An 18,355-nucleotide genomic window follows, 5' to 3' on the forward strand; every position below is an offset into this window, starting at 1 on the left:
AGTCACTGTTCCCTTTCCTACATTGTGTTGTAAACACGTGATACAGTTCTGCACCAACCTCTCTGCATTCTTCTTTATGTTTACATTCTGCCATACCGTAGATAGGTGCTGTATTATTTTTTTCGCACAGATGTGAGTAGGGCTGTGAGCCATTGTGACCATTGCAGTCACAAGAATTTGGCAACATCCAGTTTTTAGTTCCCTTGTCCACCCAACAACCCACCAGATCTAATTCAGCAGAGCCCTCAGCTCACCCTTTTATTTCATCGGCCGTGGCTTCGGCCTGTATTTCTTTGACCGTGGCAATTCCATCTTCTATCATGCAGGGCACTTCCTCAGACTGGGCTGTCATCATCTTAGTATTTAAATCAGTGGCAGTTTGTTTCGCAATTCTGTCTGCAAACGCGTTTCCCTTTCCTACTTTGCATGTTACCTTTTTATGTGCCTCGCATTTAACTATTGCTAGGCGCTTTGGAAACGTGAGTGCAGACAGCAATCGTACAATCAAAGGGCCATGTTGAATTCTGGCACCATGTGATGTCAAGAAACCTCTCTCAGCCCAGAGTCGACCAAAGTTATGAACCACCCCAAAAGCATACTGACAGTATATATATTCACATTAAAATTTTCAGAAATCTCGCAGGCTCTGGTCAATGCTATTATTTCTGCGGCTTGTGCCGAGTTGTAGGGGATTCTTTTGCTTTCTACTACGCTCTCTAGGGTAGTGATAGCGTAGGCGGCAGTAGTCGTGCCATCAGGTAATTTGAAACAAGAGCCGTCACAAAATAACTCTCCGTCCGGCTCTTTCTGTGGGGTGTCTGTCAAATCAACCCGTCCCTTCGTTTCTTCCTCAGTAACCATTAAACAATCATTGGGGGGGGGGTGTGAATCGTCACCAATTTAATTTCTTCTGTGGGCAGTGGCATTAATTCTGCAGGATTCGAAGCGCTACACCTCATAATTTGGATATGGGGCGCGAACAAGATAATCTCATATCTTGTCAGTCTAGCAGAACTGAGGTGTTGCGTCTGTGTCCTATTTAATAGAACGTCTATGGCATGTGGCACAATCAGAATTAAAGTATGCCCCAATACCATCCCTTCCGTTTGTTTCACCGACGCAGCAGCCGCCGCGACAGATCGCAAACATCGTGGTAGTGCGCGCGCTACAGGGTCCAGCGCGGAAGAGAAATAGCCGCACGGCCTATTTCTTCCACCTTGTTCCTGTGTCAAAACTGCCAATGCACATCCTTCACTTTCACACACAAACAGTCTAAAAACCTTTTCATAATTTGGTGTGCCCAAAACTGGAGCAGAACACAATGCAGTTTTCAATTGATCAAACGCTCTCTGACATTCCTCATCCCACTGTAAAGGCATGACCGCATCCTTTCTAGTCAAGTTCACCATCGGTTTCACAATTAACGCAAAATTACCGATCCATTGTCTGCAATACGAAGCCATGCATGTTATGGCTCTGACTCCTTTCTGTGTCTTTGGAATAGGCATACAAGAAATGATTTCTATCCGCTCTGGCATTAGCCTTCTCCTTTCTTTCGAAAATAGGTAGCCCAAATAGGCCATCTCCTTTCGATTATATTGAAATTTCTTCAGACTAGCTTTATGGCCATGTGCCGCTAGGTGTGACAATATTAATATAGTGTTTTCTTTACAAATCTCCTCTGTGTCAGCAGCTAACAACAGATCATCTATGTATTGCAAGAGTACGCAACCCACTGGTAATTCTAGCATGTGTAGCTGCTCTTTCAATGCTCTACTGTAAATACTCAGACTTTCTGTGTATCCTTGCGGAATCCGCGTAAATGTAAATGATCGTCCTCCTAATGTGAACGCGTACAAATGTCTGCTGTCCTTGTCCACCGGTATGCTAAAGAAAGCATTTTTTAGATCAATTACACTAAAGTATTCTTCTGAGACAGGTACCATTGTCAATATTGTAGTGATGTCTGGGACCAAAGGAAATTGTGGATCTACTACTTTGTTCAGCGCGTGCAAGTCAATTATGAAACGGTATGGTACTTCATTGCCTCCCTTTTTATAAACTGGAAGAATCGGGCTGTTGCATGTACTGCCTGTAATTTCTTCAATCACCCCTAATTTCACCAAATCTGTAACAATACTCTTCAATCCTTTCTCACCATCAGCCGAAATTCTGTATTGGGGAATTCGCGGCAGTGTAACACCCTCTTTCAAAATGATCTTTACTGGCTCTATTTTCAAGCATCCTACATCATTATCATGCATTGCCCATATACAGGTTGGCACTTTACTTAACTCTCCTAATAAAGCTTCAGACATGAATTCTGACACAGGGGCATCTTGTGGCCAAATCGTCAGGAACACCCCGTCTGCCGTGCAATGTGTAACTGCACCTAACTTTCTCAACAAATTTAATCCCAACAGGTTCTCCCCACAATTTTATGTTAGGAGAATAGGACAATGTTCAGTGAATGGTCCTATGGTAACTGGGACTGGTTGGGACACTGGGTTTATGACTGGTGTGCCTGCGAACCCTACGGAAACATTCTTTTGCCCTGACAGTGGTATATCCGGAACCAAGTGATGGTCTATTGAACACTTTTGCGCCCCTGTATCTACAAGGAAGCGGTGCTCCTCATTCCCGACTCATTTCTACGTAGGGTCCTTTCTGATTCACGGGAATAGACACTGGTTCCGACCCCTGCCCTGGGCTGTCCTATTGGGGAAATAACACATCATCCAATGTGCAATCACTACTATTACTGTAATACGTATTTGGCTGTGTATCGAAAACGTTCCCATTCTTCCCTCTATTTCCCCCACTCTGGTTTTCCATTCTGTTGGTTTTGCTGGCCCTGATTCTGGTTAGGAGCACTTTGGTTTTGGGCTTGGTTTTGATTACCTCCATTATTGTGGTGCTGCTGCATAGCATTCCTATTTGGTCCATTCGCTCCTTGGTGCCCTTTGTGCTGTCTTCTCTGACCAGACCCATTTCTATTCTACAGATGTGGACATTGCGCTCGCCAGTGTCCTTCCTCCTTACAGTACGCACACCGATTTGGTCCCAATGGCCCCCCATGCATATTCAAATTACTCCTTCCTTGTGCATTCCCTCTATTATGTCCTGCTACTTGCTGCAGTAGCACCCGTGTCTTCAGATTTACCCTATCCTTCTCCTCTTTCTCTGCATTCACTCTGTTCTCATAATATTGGGCCATGTGTAATACTTCGCCCAGCGTTTTTGCTTGCCATGCACTCTCTGATGTCATTATTAGGTTCTGGATTGGAAGTTTTAACCCCCTCACATATTTGTCAACAAATAGCCTCTTCCCCGCTTCCGAGCTCACATCCTGCCCACTGAAGTCTGTAAATACGTCTTCAAAACCTATTAAAATAATCTGTAGCTAACTCATCCTTGCCTTGTACACATGCAGTCAATTTGTCCCATTGAATTCTTTTCTCTGGGACAATTTCTTTTCATTTCTGTACTATGCGTGCTGGTAATGCTACCAGGTTCGCTCCCGGTGTTCCTCCAACCGCTTTATTCCTGTCTTCTATTACCAAATCCGCCATGTGGCGCCAAAGGTCGTTACGTCATCCACCTTTCTTATTTGCTTCCATATGTCTTCTTGGCAGGATCACTGGGAATATTAGGTCTATGTCACCCATGGTAAGCACGGATGATTGTAGGCAGGACTCTACTTCCTTGTAAAACCCTGCAGATTTCTTTCTTATATCGGGAATCGTCTGCTTTATGTTGTTCACCTCCTGTCTGGAAAAGGGGACATGCACATATTGGGCGGTATAATGGGCTGGTGTTACCTGCGCCGCTACGGTGCCCGCTGCGGGAATCTCTACTTTGGGCACAAAGGTAGGTGGGACCTCTCTCATAGGAAATGCCGCACTCACTGTCCCTCCCCCTTCTCTCATGTGCAACAATATTCCTAAATCAAGCGATAGGGCGGTTTCTCCTGTCCCTCGCTCTAGTGCTCTTATATATCGCAATTATTTCGGGGGGGCTGGCTTTGTCGCTTTTTATATCTTTATCTATTAAATGTTCAGCCATCGACTGCAATGCTTTCCTTTTCATAGGCATGGAATATTCATCAAATATCTCATGTATGTCCATTGTGGGGATACTGGGATTCGACATCCATTTTAACGCCTCTCGTATACATACTTTCAATTTGTCGCCCCTTTGTACTGACGACATTGAATTTCGTCGTCGTATATATGGCTCTACCGCTTCCTTCCTATCTCTCCCGATATCCTTACCCCTGTACCCAGGTGCAGTAAACATTTCAGCATAATCATTATTCAATTCATTTTTAAGTTCAAAAAGTCCATAAACATGTTCCTTTACTTCTTCATCTCTTTCTCTACAGCGTGCTAATGCATTCAAATCTAACAATCGCTGCAGTGTTAATTTCCCAATTAACTGTTTCCATCTCTCCACCAAATATTCATCCATACATTCCAACACTACCTGTCTTTCGTTGCTTCTTCGGAAGTTATACATTGAGGCCAATGCTGCCATCCCATCATTCCCGTCTATATACATCTCTGCCTGTTTCTGCAATTCCACCTTCCTTTCCTTGCTGATCGCGCTGCGATTTACCCTTGTGCATCTACTTTGTTCAGTCCCGCCTCTCGACCCCGCGGTTTTAACTTCAACCCCAGGAGGGACGGACGATACAGAGTCTGTATCTAAGGCGGGAGGTGCGGATGGGACAACAGGAGCGGGGAGTGTCTGCTGTGGGCCTGGTTGGATAATAGGAAGTGTTACGTGCGCGGGCTGTGGGAGCGCTTGAGCTACTGGAGGGGCTTGAGCAGTTGTTACTGGCGTGTTTGGCTTCGCTTCTGATCTTGGGCCTTGTTTTGTATGGATCAATATGTTTTCTATCAATTCATCTGCTATGTGCAATTCTCGTTGTGGGTATATCTTTTCTATATTCAACTGGTCACGTCTACCTGACCTCCTTAGACTCTCAGTCCACTCCTCCTCCTCCTTTTCTTCCGCTACTTCACCTTTCGATTTATGCCTGCGCGCATGCTTCGCTCTACTTCCAAGTCGGAGCATTGCTTCCCTTCTCCAGTCCTTAACGATATCAAATGCTGCAGGACGCGCTTTCTTTCTTATCAACACTCTTTCCAGGTTATCTATTCTCGCTATCTCAAAACTACCATTTATCGGCCACTGATGGTCTTGTTGCTTTCTGGTTTGCCTATGCCAAGTCTCACAGAATATTACCGCTCCCACACCATACTTCACATACATCTCATACGCCGGCGTTCCCCCAGGTGGTGCAATTTGGCCATCTTCCAAAGATTGTCTACCGCAGCGGAAAAACCCTGTTAGGGTGGACAATACCCCAGGCATGTTTCAACCTCCCCTCGGTTAATCAACCTTACCTAGGGCGTTTGATTTTGCAAAGTCAACTCTCAACCAATATCAGGGTTATTTTAAATCGGGGTAGGACTCACCTGATAAATCAATTTGTCCTCCAGGACACAATTCGTCTGTATACTGACGCAACCAATGACGTTGTGCCGGCGTTTGGCTTCTGCCTCGTTTCGGGACCCTCGACTCCTTGTTCTCTAGCCGGGTACGTCGATCAGGGATCAGATGTGTGCAGATCTGCAAAGGAATCTCTCATCACTTCTACAGGGCGCCCCGAACACCTCTTGATCCCGGCTCGATCGTCCCGTCCTCGCTGTTCTCCGCCTTTACTCAATTACAACGTACACGATGGAACAAGTGGGGAGGGTCCCTGTTCGGGTGTCATCTTGAAAGGGGCCCCTAGGGGTCCCTCGAGTTATGGAAACAAGGCAAGTCACCACACACGATAGATACGCCAGACACGAGGTTGAATTCCCAAAGCTAGGGTTTATTGCAAAGCAAAAGAGTCTCAGTTGGCCAACTCGGTCTCACGCCCCGCAACGTGTATCTCTAGACCTCGAGGGACGCAAGAGAGCGAATTACATAAATCAGTTACATAAATACAAAATGCACATCTTATAATCAGCTATGACATGTTAACACCGCTCTTTATTGGGTTTCTTTGAACTCAGTGTGATGATGGACAATATCGACGAATATGACACCTTCAAATATCTATTCTAGTAACAATATGCAACAATATGCAATTTAAGTGTAGAGACAGACTTCTTTGTTGAACAGAACATCGTGCTTCTGTTCTTGTAAGCGAGCTACATATGGGGGAAGAGTCACATTCCAGACCTTACTATCTTTGAGTTGCTATTTGTGTCCTGGGAGCCGACACGCTCTGCAGGGCTAAAAAAGGGGGGCCATAAGAGGAGCATAATGCAGGCCTCTAGCTGCCTTATTCTAACATTTTCTACCATAGAACGAGACTGGCTGGCAGCTGTGAAGGGAATAGTTTCTTACCTGTAACTCCATTTCTCCAGCATTGGTATCTTTCATGGATTCACATGCTTAGAATATTCCCCGTCGTCAGACTGGGACCCCTCGGTACACATATATAGCCTTTTCCTATAGGAAAACTTCCAACACTTTTGTGTCCTATCTACGTCCTTTTAGGACCCGCCTACGCATGCTCCCTAGGCCGTCCCAGTATAAGAGGCCCGCCCCCGCGGCTCCCCTTCAGATTTCGGCCCCTCCAAAGTAGGAAGGGTTAAACTTATTAATCAAATACAGGCTGGCGGGCGCATGTGAATCCATGAAAGATACCAATGCTGGAGAAATGGAGTTACAGGTAAGAAACTATTCCCTTCTCCAGCATTGGATCTTTCATGGATTCACATGCTTAGAATAGATTGTATAGCAGTAACACCTGAAACGGCGGTGAGAATGTAATGTAATATACCCTCACCATAATAAACAATGCATATGTACAGCAGGAATAAGTTAACTCATATAACCTTAGCCACATAAAGTATACTGTCATCAAAAGGTAGAAAACAGATTCTCCACAGCGTGGAGCTTACCTGACTGAAACAGATGGCGCAGGACAGCTCTTCCCATCTGCACCTCGTCCGCATGCTGCCTGGCAAGGCAGTAGTGGCGGGTAAACGTGTGGGGCACTGACCATGCCGCAGCCTGGCATATGTCCGTCAGCGGAATTCCTGCCCATAATGCTGCTGAGGAGGACGTTGATCTTGTAGAATGGGCTCTAGGATGTCCTTGCAGTGGCCTTCCGGCCTTGGAGTGACAAAACGCAATCGTCGATGAGACCCATCGAGCCAATCCCTGTTTAGAGATTGCTTCTCCTCTCGTCGACGGACCATATGCGATGAACAGTTGTCGAGTAGACCTGAGTTCCAGTGTACGATGCAGGTAAAATTTCAGAGCCCTCTTAACGTCCAAGGTATGAAGAGCTTTTTCTGCTGTCGATGATGGGGTCGCGAAGAAAGTAGGGAGAACAATGGACGAGTGTTTGTGATACACTGTCGGAACTTTTGGGACGAACGTAGGATTAGTTGCCAGGACCACTTTGTCCTTAAAGAATCTTAAGTATGGCGGGTCTACGACCAGCGCTTGCAGTTCCGAGATTCTCCTAGCTGATGTGATAGCAATCAAGAATGCCAACTTCCACGATATGAATTTCATGTCGGACGTGGCCATAGGCTCAAAAGGCGGTTTCATTAAGCCTGCCAACACTGTGTTGAGACTCCAAGTTGGAGGGAAACGTTTTACCGGGGGAAAAGTTCGAAATAAACCCCTCATGAAGTGTTTCACAAGTCTGTCGCTAAATAGAGGAGACGACTGTCTCTTCCTCGTGAACCTCGAGATGGCCGCCAGGTGCACCTTTATCGATGTGAAGGATAAACCCCTCTCCTCCAAGAGAAGCAGGTAAGGTAGAACTTGTTCTGGCGTCACCAACAACAGTTGTAGGCCTTGTTGTCCTCGACACCATTCACAGAACCTCCGCCACTTATAGGTGTAAGATTTGTTTGTAGAAGGGGCTCGAGCCGCCTGCAGAATTTTTTGACAATCTTCCGAAACGTCTAAAGCACCGAACTCCGAAAAGTCAGGAGCCAGGCTGTAAGGTTGAGACTGTCCGGGTCGTGATGCCACACCGTGCCTTTGTCCCGGGATAGTAGGTTCGGGACTCTCGGAAATGCTATAGGATGTTCCAGCGACAGGTGAAGCAGATCGGAGAACCACGGTTGCCGCGGCCAGTATGGTGCCACTAGAATTACCCGGCAACTGTATCTGCGTATCCACTGTACTGTCCTCCATATGAGGGGGAACGGGGGAAAAGCACATATGAGGGGGAACGGGGGAAAAGCATAAAGGAACATGTCCGTCCATGGGAAGGAGAATGCCTCCCCCATGGAACCCTCCTGAGGCCATCTGCTTGCGAATTGCTCGCATTTCTTGTTGTCTTTGGTTGCGAAGGCGTCCAGAGGGGGGTGACCCCATTTCTCGAACACTTTCATCAGCTGAACTGTGTCCATTTCCCATTCGTGTATCTGGGCCATGCTTCTGCTGAGGGAGTCTGCTTGCGAGTTCCTCACTCCCGGGAGGTGGTGAGCCACGATGGAAATTTCGTGCTTTAATGCCCAATGCCATGTTTTCTGGGCCTCTATGGAAAGAGTTCTTGATCGCGTCCCTCCTTGTTTCCTCAGATAAAACATGGTTGTTGTATTGTCGGTCAGTACTCATACTCGCGATCTCTTGATGTGTGGTAGGAATGCCTTCAAGGCCCATCGTACTGCTCTGAGCTCTAACACGTTTATGTGTAGGAGTGACTCCGTTGGAGACCAGCGACCTTGCGTTTGGAGAGCACCCATGTGAGCTCCCCATCCGGTTAGGGACGCATCCGTGACTATGGTTCGCTGAAACTCCGGTTCCTGTAGGGGTACACCGTTGTTCAGATTGTGGAAACTCTGCCACCACTGAAGGGTCCGAAGCAGCTTGTCGTCGCTGATGGTTATCTTGTCTGACCACGATCCTTGGGCCTGCGTCCATCGGTCCGCGAGGAATTCCTGGACTGGCCTCATGAATAGGCGACAGTTTGCCACCAGATGGATGCAGGATGCCATGTCCCCTAGCACCGAAACGTATTTTCTCACTGAGAGCCTGGTGGTTTGACGTAGTCGGCTCGCCAGCTGATTGAGTTTTGAGGTTCTGTCGAGAGAAGGCTTCACTAGCCCTAACTGGGTCTCGAACTGTGCCCCCAGGAATACCAGCGTTCTCGATGGCCGCAGAGAGGATTTTTCGAAGTTTATGGCGAATCCCAGCTGTTGTAGAAGCTGCATGGTGGCTTGTAAACTTGTGTTGGTCGACGCTGGGGAGGATCCCCTTACCAGCCAGTCGTCGAGGTATGGGTATACATGGTGGCCTTGCTTCCTTAGCCAGGCCGCTACTGGAGCCAGGCATTTCGTGAACGTTCTGGGGGAGGTCTTGAGCCCAAAGGGAAGAACCGTGAACTGGTAGTGAGTCTGCCCTATTACAAATCTCAGGAATTTCCTGTGTTTCCGACACATTGGAATATGGAAGTACGCGTCCTGTAAATCCAGGGACGCTAGAAAATCCCCTTCTTGAACGGCGCGGATCACTTCCAGAGTGAGCAGAGTGAGCATTTTGAATTTTAGGCTCTTTAAAGACTTGTTGAAATCGCGTAAGTCTAAAATGGGACGCCATTTGCCGTTACGGCTTTTTTACGACGAAGTATCTTGAGTAGACTCCTTGACCTCTCTGTGATGTTGGAACTAATTCTATCACGCCCTTTGCTAACATGAGTGTTACCTCTTGTTGCAGTATCCTCAGATGGGAATGAGCGGTGAACGCAGGTGGAATGTGCGGAGGGCTGTGCTTGAATTGTAGAGAGTGTCCGTTTCTTATAGTGTCCAGCACCCATTGATCCGTCGGTATTCGTTCCCATTCGTCGACATATGCTGATACTCTTCCCCCAAGAACGGTGTGTTGTATGTCACTGCTGATCTTTATTTTGCTTGTCTCGACGACGGATAGGATGGTCTTTTCCTGGACGTCTGGAAGTTACGGCGTCGGTTTGCCCTTTGGGAAGCACGCCTGTATCCCTGGGAGGGGTAAGCCGACCTGCCAAAGGATCTGTCTCCAGACGCAGAGAATCTGGAATTACCTGAAGCCCCTCTAAAGGGACGAAAAGACTTGTAGCTTCGGCCACTCTGGAGGGCACCCAATGAACGTGCCGTGTCCTCTTTCATTCCCTTTAGGGCTTCGTCCACCTTCTCACCGAATAGAAGGTCTCCCTCAAAAGGCATATCTAATACTTTGTATTGTACCTCTGGCCTGAAGTAGGTACACTTAAGCCATGACTGTCGTAATACGACCCCATTATTGACTTGCTTGAAGCCTGACTCAACGAGGTCCACCGCAATGTTTATTGCGTGATTTGAGGCTTCCTCACCCTCTCGGACAAGTAACATCGCTGCCTTCCTATGCTCTTCCGGAAGATGATCAAGCAACGGAGCTAGCCTGTGCCACATTTCTCTGTCGTATCTGGCTACAATAGCCAGAGAGTTTGCGGCCTTTACTGTGGTTGCTCCCACGGATAGCACTTTTTTGCCAAAGGCATCCTGGCGTCTCGCTTCATTTTCAGGCGGAGTTGTGCACTTGTGCTGGGCCTTCGCCTTCCTCGCCGCTGCCGCCGACACCACCGAGTCTGGCGTTGGTTGGGAGGATAAACACTTGGGGGTAGACTCTGGAGCCTTAAACTTTTTCTCGAGGCGTCCTTTCACTGCCGGCTCCGAAAAGGGGTGACCCATTGTCTGCAACCCCTCCTTCCACACGTGGTCTAGTATTGGTATTGAGAACACAGACCACCTTCTCTTACCCATGTGGTCGAACAAAAAACAGTCCTTTTTCTGTTCTTCCTGGGACAAACCAAATTCTTTACACGCCTTCTCCATCATAGAATGGAATGATGCAATGTCGTCCGGAGGGGACAGGTGAGCTGGGCTTCTAGGGGTTTCCAACTCCACCTCTGACTCCCAGGTTGGATCCCTGGAGGGGGATGATGAGATATCCGACATGGCTCCCCTGTCAGACTCCGAATCTGGCAGCTCACCTTCCTCTTGTGCCAGTGCTGAGATTGGCGTGCGTAGGTGCGTCGGTGGACGGGACGGGCCCGGCTCGTCGATGCGTGACTGTGGTAGGTTTGCCTGAGGTAGTCTCTGGTCCAACGACTGTAGCAAAGACTGAAGCGTGGACAGAATTTCCAACGACAAAACAGATTGAGGATTGAGAAGAGGGGCAGATACTGGTATACCGGATCCCCTCGTCGACGACTTGTCAGCCACTCGTAGCCCTAGGTCTGCTGGGCCAGCCATTCTCTCGCTCTCGTCCTCCCCCGAGGACAGCGACACAGCCTGTTCTTGCAGTAAAGTATCCGGGGGGATCGGATCAAAAACTTCAGGCCTCCAGGCCTCCTGTAGAACCCCCGTCGACGAGGCCATTGTCGCTGCCGTTGTCGGTGGGACGGTGGATGCCACCTGCGTTAGTGGCAGGGTGGAGGCCGATGACTGGATCGCCGTCGACGACGGTGACTTAGCAGGTGGTTTAGGCGGTCCCGCCTTTTCCACACTTGGCCTGCCTTTAATCGACTCTCGACTCGTGGTCGATCTATGGTGATCGCCCGAGGAGGATTTCGGCCTTTCCTTTTCATGCTTTTTTGATGAAGATGATTTTTTTGACGAGGAGTCTCTAGCTGAGTGACTCCCAGATGACTCTTTTTCCGTCCGTCGAGATTTCTTCGCCGGTGGTTCCGACGAGGTAGCGCGGCGTGATGTTTTCGCCGATTGTGTGGAGCCTACCTCCGAAGGGGGGTATGCCCCCGCTCCATCATTCAGCCATGCCACCAGCCGTCGACTCCGGTCTTTGAGGGTTTTTTGAGAAAACCCTTTGCATATGTCGCAGTTATCAGTCGAATGATGAGGGTGGAGGCAATATATACAATCCATATGTCCGTCCCCCTCGTAAACTTTTTTCAAGCCGCACATGGACGGAACAGCGCTTTTCCTGACATGGAGGACATTTTCTTCTAACTCCAACTCCAGGTATACAACCTTGTACAAAATAGTAAGACAACGCGAGGAGATCCCACTACTTTGGAGACGGTTGAAATCTGAAGGGAAGCCGCAGCGGCGGGCCTCTTATACTGGGACGGCCTACGGAGCATGCGTAGGCGGGTCCTAAAAGGACGTAGATAGGACACAAAAGTGTCGGAAGTTTCCCTATAGGAAAAGGCTATATATGTGTACCGAGGGGTCCCAGTCTGACGACTGGGAATATTTTAAGCATGTGAATCCATGAAAGATCCAATGCTGGAGAAAGGATTAAACGCCCTGCGGCTCTCCTTCAAGGCTACACCCAGGAGGGAGCTGGGCATTCCTCTCTAGGCTGCCCACGTGTTTCAGCGAACCGTTTATTAGCCTTGCGGCCTTGCCCTTTCACGTTTTAGACAACAATGTTAACAGTCAGCAGAATTGGCAAACCGAAGCTGCGAAGCAGTTTGAACAGAAAGCAATGAGCAATTGTTAAAGAGCAAAATGGCTATTCTTGTTGCATCAAAATGGCCGCTCATTGGTCAAACTTGGAAACCTGTATTTCTATCGTTATGTACATGAGACGGTTGGCCCACGGCCACCAAAATACGTTTGCCGTCAATCATGAGAGGTGTCCGTTTTTCTAGACCGACAGAGGGTAAGCTGGGAAAAGAGATAACCCAGCTTGACGGGGAGGCCAGAGAAGATAAAGAAACTAAGGTCTTAAGGGCTATACAGAAGAGGGAGGAGCTTCGACATTTAGAAGAAGGGCAGGTAATTCAGAAGCTGCAACTTCTGAAGCAGAAGTTTTATAACAAGGGGGACAAGGCGGACGTGCTACTTGCTGCCAGGTTACAGGGCCAACATGTGGAGAGGATGGTTACGTCCATAGAGGATGGTGGCACCGGCCGAGGTTCAGGGGGTGGAGCTATTCCAGAGGCTTTTGCAACTTTTTACTATGCCCTATATACGTCAGAGGCTGGTCCTACACAACTAGGAACAGACAGTTATATAGAAAGGACAGTAATGCCAAAGCTCACACACGATGAATCCCTTGACCTTGGGAACCCCGGACTGCAGAGGAAATCAAGAGGGCAGTGATGAGGATCTCGCTGGGGAAATCCCCAGGGAAAGATGACTACACCGCCAGGTTCTACAAATCCTTCCTCTCCCCGCTCCTTTCCTTCATGGTTGACCTCTTTAATGAGATCCTCGAGACAGGTATTGCTCCCGACTCCTTCTTGCGGGCGCTAATCACTGATTCCTAGGAAAGGTCGAGAACCCCAAACAGTAAGGATCGTATCGCCCCATATCCTTATTAAACACAGACTCAAAGATCTACACTAGGGTCCTCACCGCGAGGTTGGAAATGCTCTCTCCCCGCCTGATACACACTAACCAGGTTGGTTTCATTATGGGGAGAAAGGGATCGGACACTATGCGTAAGATCCTCCACCTGATTCACAAAAAGATGACAGATGATCCGGTCCTCCTTTCAGTCAATGCAGACAAGGCTTTTGATAGGGTTGAATGGGGTTTCCTGATGGGGGTTTTGGGCACGGTGGGGATCAGGCCGAAATTCAGAAGAGGGATCCAGGCGGTGTACACGTCCGCCAAAGCCTTGGTGTTTGTAAATGGGGAATACTTGCTGGTTTGGCATGGGCAGGGGTACACGACAGGAGTGCCCTCTCTCTGCGATATTGTTCGCTCTCTTTGGAACCCCTAGCCAAAAGACTCAGACCATCGACAGATTGAGGGACTCATGATGGGAGGGAAAGAATATAAGGTGGCCCTATATGCCGATGATTTACTTCTACACATTAGAAAGCCACTGTCGTCCATACCCAGGGCGGTAAACTTGATCGAAGAATACAGCGAGCTCTCCGGTTTTAAAATAAATAGAGCCAAGTCCATCCTATCCTCGCTACATGAACCCACTCAAGTTTACACTGAAAAATTCTCCCCATTGGGTCCAACGATCGGGGGTGACACTCTAAAATATCTGTGGATAAACATTCTGAGAGATTTAAATATGTCATACAAAGCCAATTTCCCTCCCCCCCTTTTCAGATTTCACGCAGACATGGTAAAGTGGGAGAAACTGACGATATCATGGTTAGGAAGATGGTATGTCTGCCCAGATTTCTCTATCCCTTTCAGATGCTCCGGGTTCGAATGCCGAGTTCCTTTTTTATTGAAGTAAAGAGTGCGATCTTAAGGTTCTTGTGGCAGGGAAGAAGCCCAGGATAGCCTATGAGACTCCGACGTTACCCAAAGATAGGGGTGGTGTAGGCCTACCGGAACTCAAAAAGCATGAGGCGGCTCAGTTAAGAATTCTGGTCCACCATTTGAGAGGACAAAAAGGACCCCAATGGATTGAATTGGACAATTTCCACCTGGCTCCAGTCACCGCTGCTGAATGGCTATGGGTTCCGAGGAATAAATTGACAGACTAAGATCACCCGATACTGGGGACCATATGGGATATATGGAGGGACGGGAAGAACATGCAGGGGATCACCACATGGCAGTCCCATCTGGGCACCCTGATCACAGAGGATATCCCTAATGAAAGATTTCAGACCTGGTATGAGGCTGGGTTGGAGAGAGTGGGCCAGCTCTAAAGGGAGAGGACTTTTATAACAATTTAGCACTCGAGCTGGGCCTCCTCCCGGTCTTCCCCTACCTGCAATTCAAAGGAAATTTCATGAGGGACAAATGGAGGGAGAAGATCCAGAGTGACCTCACCCCATTTGAAAAACTATTAAATACCAGAACCGAGTCTAGATGCCTAATCTCGGCTAAGTATAGAGAGCTGAAAGAACAACTAGCCTGAGGGGAAGGTGGGAGAGAGACCTCGGAGGGGAAATTGACCCAGGCATGTGGGGTAAAATGTGCAAAGCGGCCTCACAGTTGTCTATAGCCAGCCAGTATAAGCTGCATGCCATCAAACTATTATATTGATGGAAGTACAATCCTCACAGATTGTCACAAATTGTCCAATCCATGAACCCGCAGTGCTGGCATGAATGTGGGGAAAGTGCAAACTACTGGCATATGTGGTGGGGATGCCCCCTATCAGGGCATTCTGGGATGAGGTCCTGAGATGGATCAGGGATCTGGACGGGATCCAGCGAAATGCAGACCCCCGTCTAATATTGTTTGAGTTCGAAGAATGTGAGGGGGAACACAGGAGGTTGACAGGGCTGGCAGCCCCACTTTTACTCGCTGCTTCGGCCACCCTAGTGATGAGGTGGAAAACAAATCCGGCACCGGGGAAGAATGAATGGGTAAATGTCGCCACCAATATATGCATAATGGAGACAATTACTGCAGCCCTTCATGGGAAGTCTATTCAGTACGAACTCCTATGGGGAGAATTTGTGAGCAGATACATGTCTGGAACTCGATAACCTGTAAGGGAGAAAAAGAGACGATTCTACACTGCCCAACTATAGTAAAGTGGCGTCTTGCCTCACCAGAGGAGACCATTGTGACTGTTCAAACTAGACCCCTAAGAGGCTCCCATAACAACCAACGGACTACAAGTGCGAGCATCATACACAAATCACAAGTAGAAGAACTAGGTATTACGCCCAGAAGCTAGAGGACACATTGTTCCAAAAGAGGGCGGGAGGGGGAAGGGAAGACTGTTTTTGCTAAACTAGTATACAGTAACAGTAGGGCGGAGTGTCCACTATGATTGTTATTGTATGTAATAAGTTCCTATCAATGTACCTCTATTTGTTATATGTTTTGAAAACTTCAATAAATTCCAATTAAAAAAAAGCTACTGCTGATGGATTGACACTTGTCTCTTTTGTATTCAAGTTTATATAACAAAAAGATGACAATGACAGCTTTACTATTCCCCAATCCCACCCCCCTATCCCACCCCCAAACCCACATGTTCTGGTACATGTGCGCATATTATTCAATTGCAAACAGAGGACCGAATAGGTGAAACTAGGTCCTGCGTGTCAGAGCAAATAGGGCGACAGGTGAATGCTTTTTAGGCAGAGATATGCAGCCACTACTGCCATCAGTATGGTAAACTCAATTGGTGCTGAGTCTAAGAGTAAAACCTTGTACTGAAAACGATCATGGCCATAGAGAATTAAGCAGGTAACAGTCGTGCAGAGGCTAAATGAGGATGTGTAAATAGGCATCCTGCAGGTCTACAGATACTTGCCATTCTCCTGACTTGATCTTTTCTTGAGGTAGGAAAAGATTCAAGTGGGAAAGGGCTAGCATAGTGCACAAGCCAGAGTTGTTTTTATTCAGCAGGGTGAAGAACCTTGAATAAAGCTCTCGACCTCTTCCGAGGGAGGTAGCGTTCTCCATTACCTTTATAAGCAGCAGTTTGCCCACCACCACTGTGGAGGAGGGAAGGGAAAGATGGAGAGTTGAGGGGCAGGAGAAGAATACCGTAACCCCTGTGGACTGGCGCCAGGGACCAGCTGTCGCAAGTTATTGACCTCCAATGAGCATGATTATGAGGCATCTAACCTACTACTGGTGTCCAGTGAACCTGCACCTGCTCGTCACTTGGACTTCTTTGCTTCTGGAGCGGGGAAGGGATGGTAAAATATCCCTCCCTCCCCGGGAGACTAAGCGCGATTGCTTTTTTTGAGGGCTGCCTGGAGATCGGTCCAGTCTACACTGACAGTGGTGAAAGCCTTTAAAGCCCCATGAACTCTTGGCAGTGAATGACTGTGAAGCCTAAGGAGCCTGACTTTGCAGGGACATGGTTAGGGGCACGAAGGACTTTGCCGTTGCTTACTATTCTTTCTTGTTCAGCTACTCATCTGTAACCAAGCTGAAAAGTTCAACTCAGTAAAACGAAGGTCCAGTATGCGCTCTTATCACATCCGTTGGAACTTGGTGGCTTTGAGCAACGCTTGCCATCCAAGGAATGCACCTACGGCCATACCACTAGCATCTGTGTACAGGTCGTGATAAGAGGCCTCCATGAGGTCCTGTGACACTTTGTGAGCTTTTGCCAGGCCCAAGCGAAACCTAGCATGAAAATCAGGAGGGAAGAGCCATTTTCTTTTTTAATCTCTTTTTATTCAAGTTTATATAACAAAAAGTTGACAATGACAGCTTTACTATTCACCAATCCCACCCCGAAACCCACAACAACATGTTCTGGGACTGGTTCTGGTACATTTGCGCATATTATTCAATTGCAAACAGAGGACCCAATAGGTGAAACTAGGTCCTGCATGCTAGAGCAGATAGGGGCGACATTTGCTATGCATGATACAAAACAAAAAAAAAGGATCACATCACAGGGGCAGTTTTACAATGAACATGAACAGTGCCCCAGCTTTACCTCATGATTGACCTAACATAGAAATACATCAAGCCCAAGTCATGAAGAGGTTAGGTCGTTGTGCCCAAGGATATATGACCGAAAAGGATCCCAGTAGTCAATTGGCATAGTTCCAGGAGGAAGAGAGGAAAAGTGTGATTCATTCCTGGTTTTCACAGATTTTCAGCATGTGGGGGTCACTCTTTCACCACAGGTGGTTTCGTTCTCTCCCATGTTTTAGCTATTAAAGCTCTGGCAATCACAGAGGCCATAGCCAGGAGTTTCCTTTCTGTTTTAATGAGGACATCAAAAAATGCAAGTAACCAAGCCACCAGGGAATCTCAGACAGTCTGGGACCATTTTTCCCCATAGTACTGTACACACCCTCCCAGAATATGCCCACAATTCCAAACCATATGCATAAAGTCTGCTGGGTCATAGTTACACTGTGGGCAGGTAGCCATTCTCTCAAGGTAATATTTATGCAGTTGTGCAGGGGGGTGGTAGGATTGATGTAGGAACTTAAACTGTATAGGGTGGAACATGGAGTTCAGAGATCTCTTCTTTGTCATTCTACAAATCACCTGATATTGGGATTCCTGCATGGGTGTGTCCAACGCTCTAGTCCACCTGGCCGTAAACAACTTTTGGGGGACCAGGCAAAGAGATTTGATAAGTTTGTACAGTGCTGAGACCACGCCATTGAGGTTGGAGAGGCTGGTCAGGGACTGGGTTAAAGGGGAAAGACCTGGTGTCTGTGGGAATTTGTCCCAAATCCCCCAAAGTGTTTCCCATAACCTATAATAAAGTAAGATGGAGACAGCGTTCCAGGGACCTCGACTCTTAAAGATGTCCCATTGAATGAACTTGCCATCCTGTACCATATCGCCCAGGGAGGGGATGTCCAATTTCTCAAATTGTGTTCTGAAAATCCCCTCATGCATGATTGGGATTCTGTGAACCGAGTACAATGCAAAGTTAGCGTGGTAATTGCCTCTCGTGCCAGCTCGACTGCTAGCCTGGT

General features: G+C 47.8%; 1 protein-coding gene across 2 annotated transcripts in view; it reads right to left on the minus strand.

The window, feature by feature from the left end:
• NARF (nuclear prelamin A recognition factor) overlaps positions 1-18,355 on the minus strand; it is a 527,845-nt gene that overhangs the window by 57,516 nt on the left and 451,974 nt on the right. The window lies entirely within an intron of this gene.

The sequence above is a fragment of the Ambystoma mexicanum genome, chromosome 3q (assembly GCF_040938575.1).
Source record: "Ambystoma mexicanum isolate Mex_15411 chromosome 3q, UKY_AmexF1_1, whole genome shotgun sequence".
Classification (NCBI taxonomy): domain Eukaryota; kingdom Metazoa; phylum Chordata; class Amphibia; order Caudata; family Ambystomatidae; genus Ambystoma; species Ambystoma mexicanum.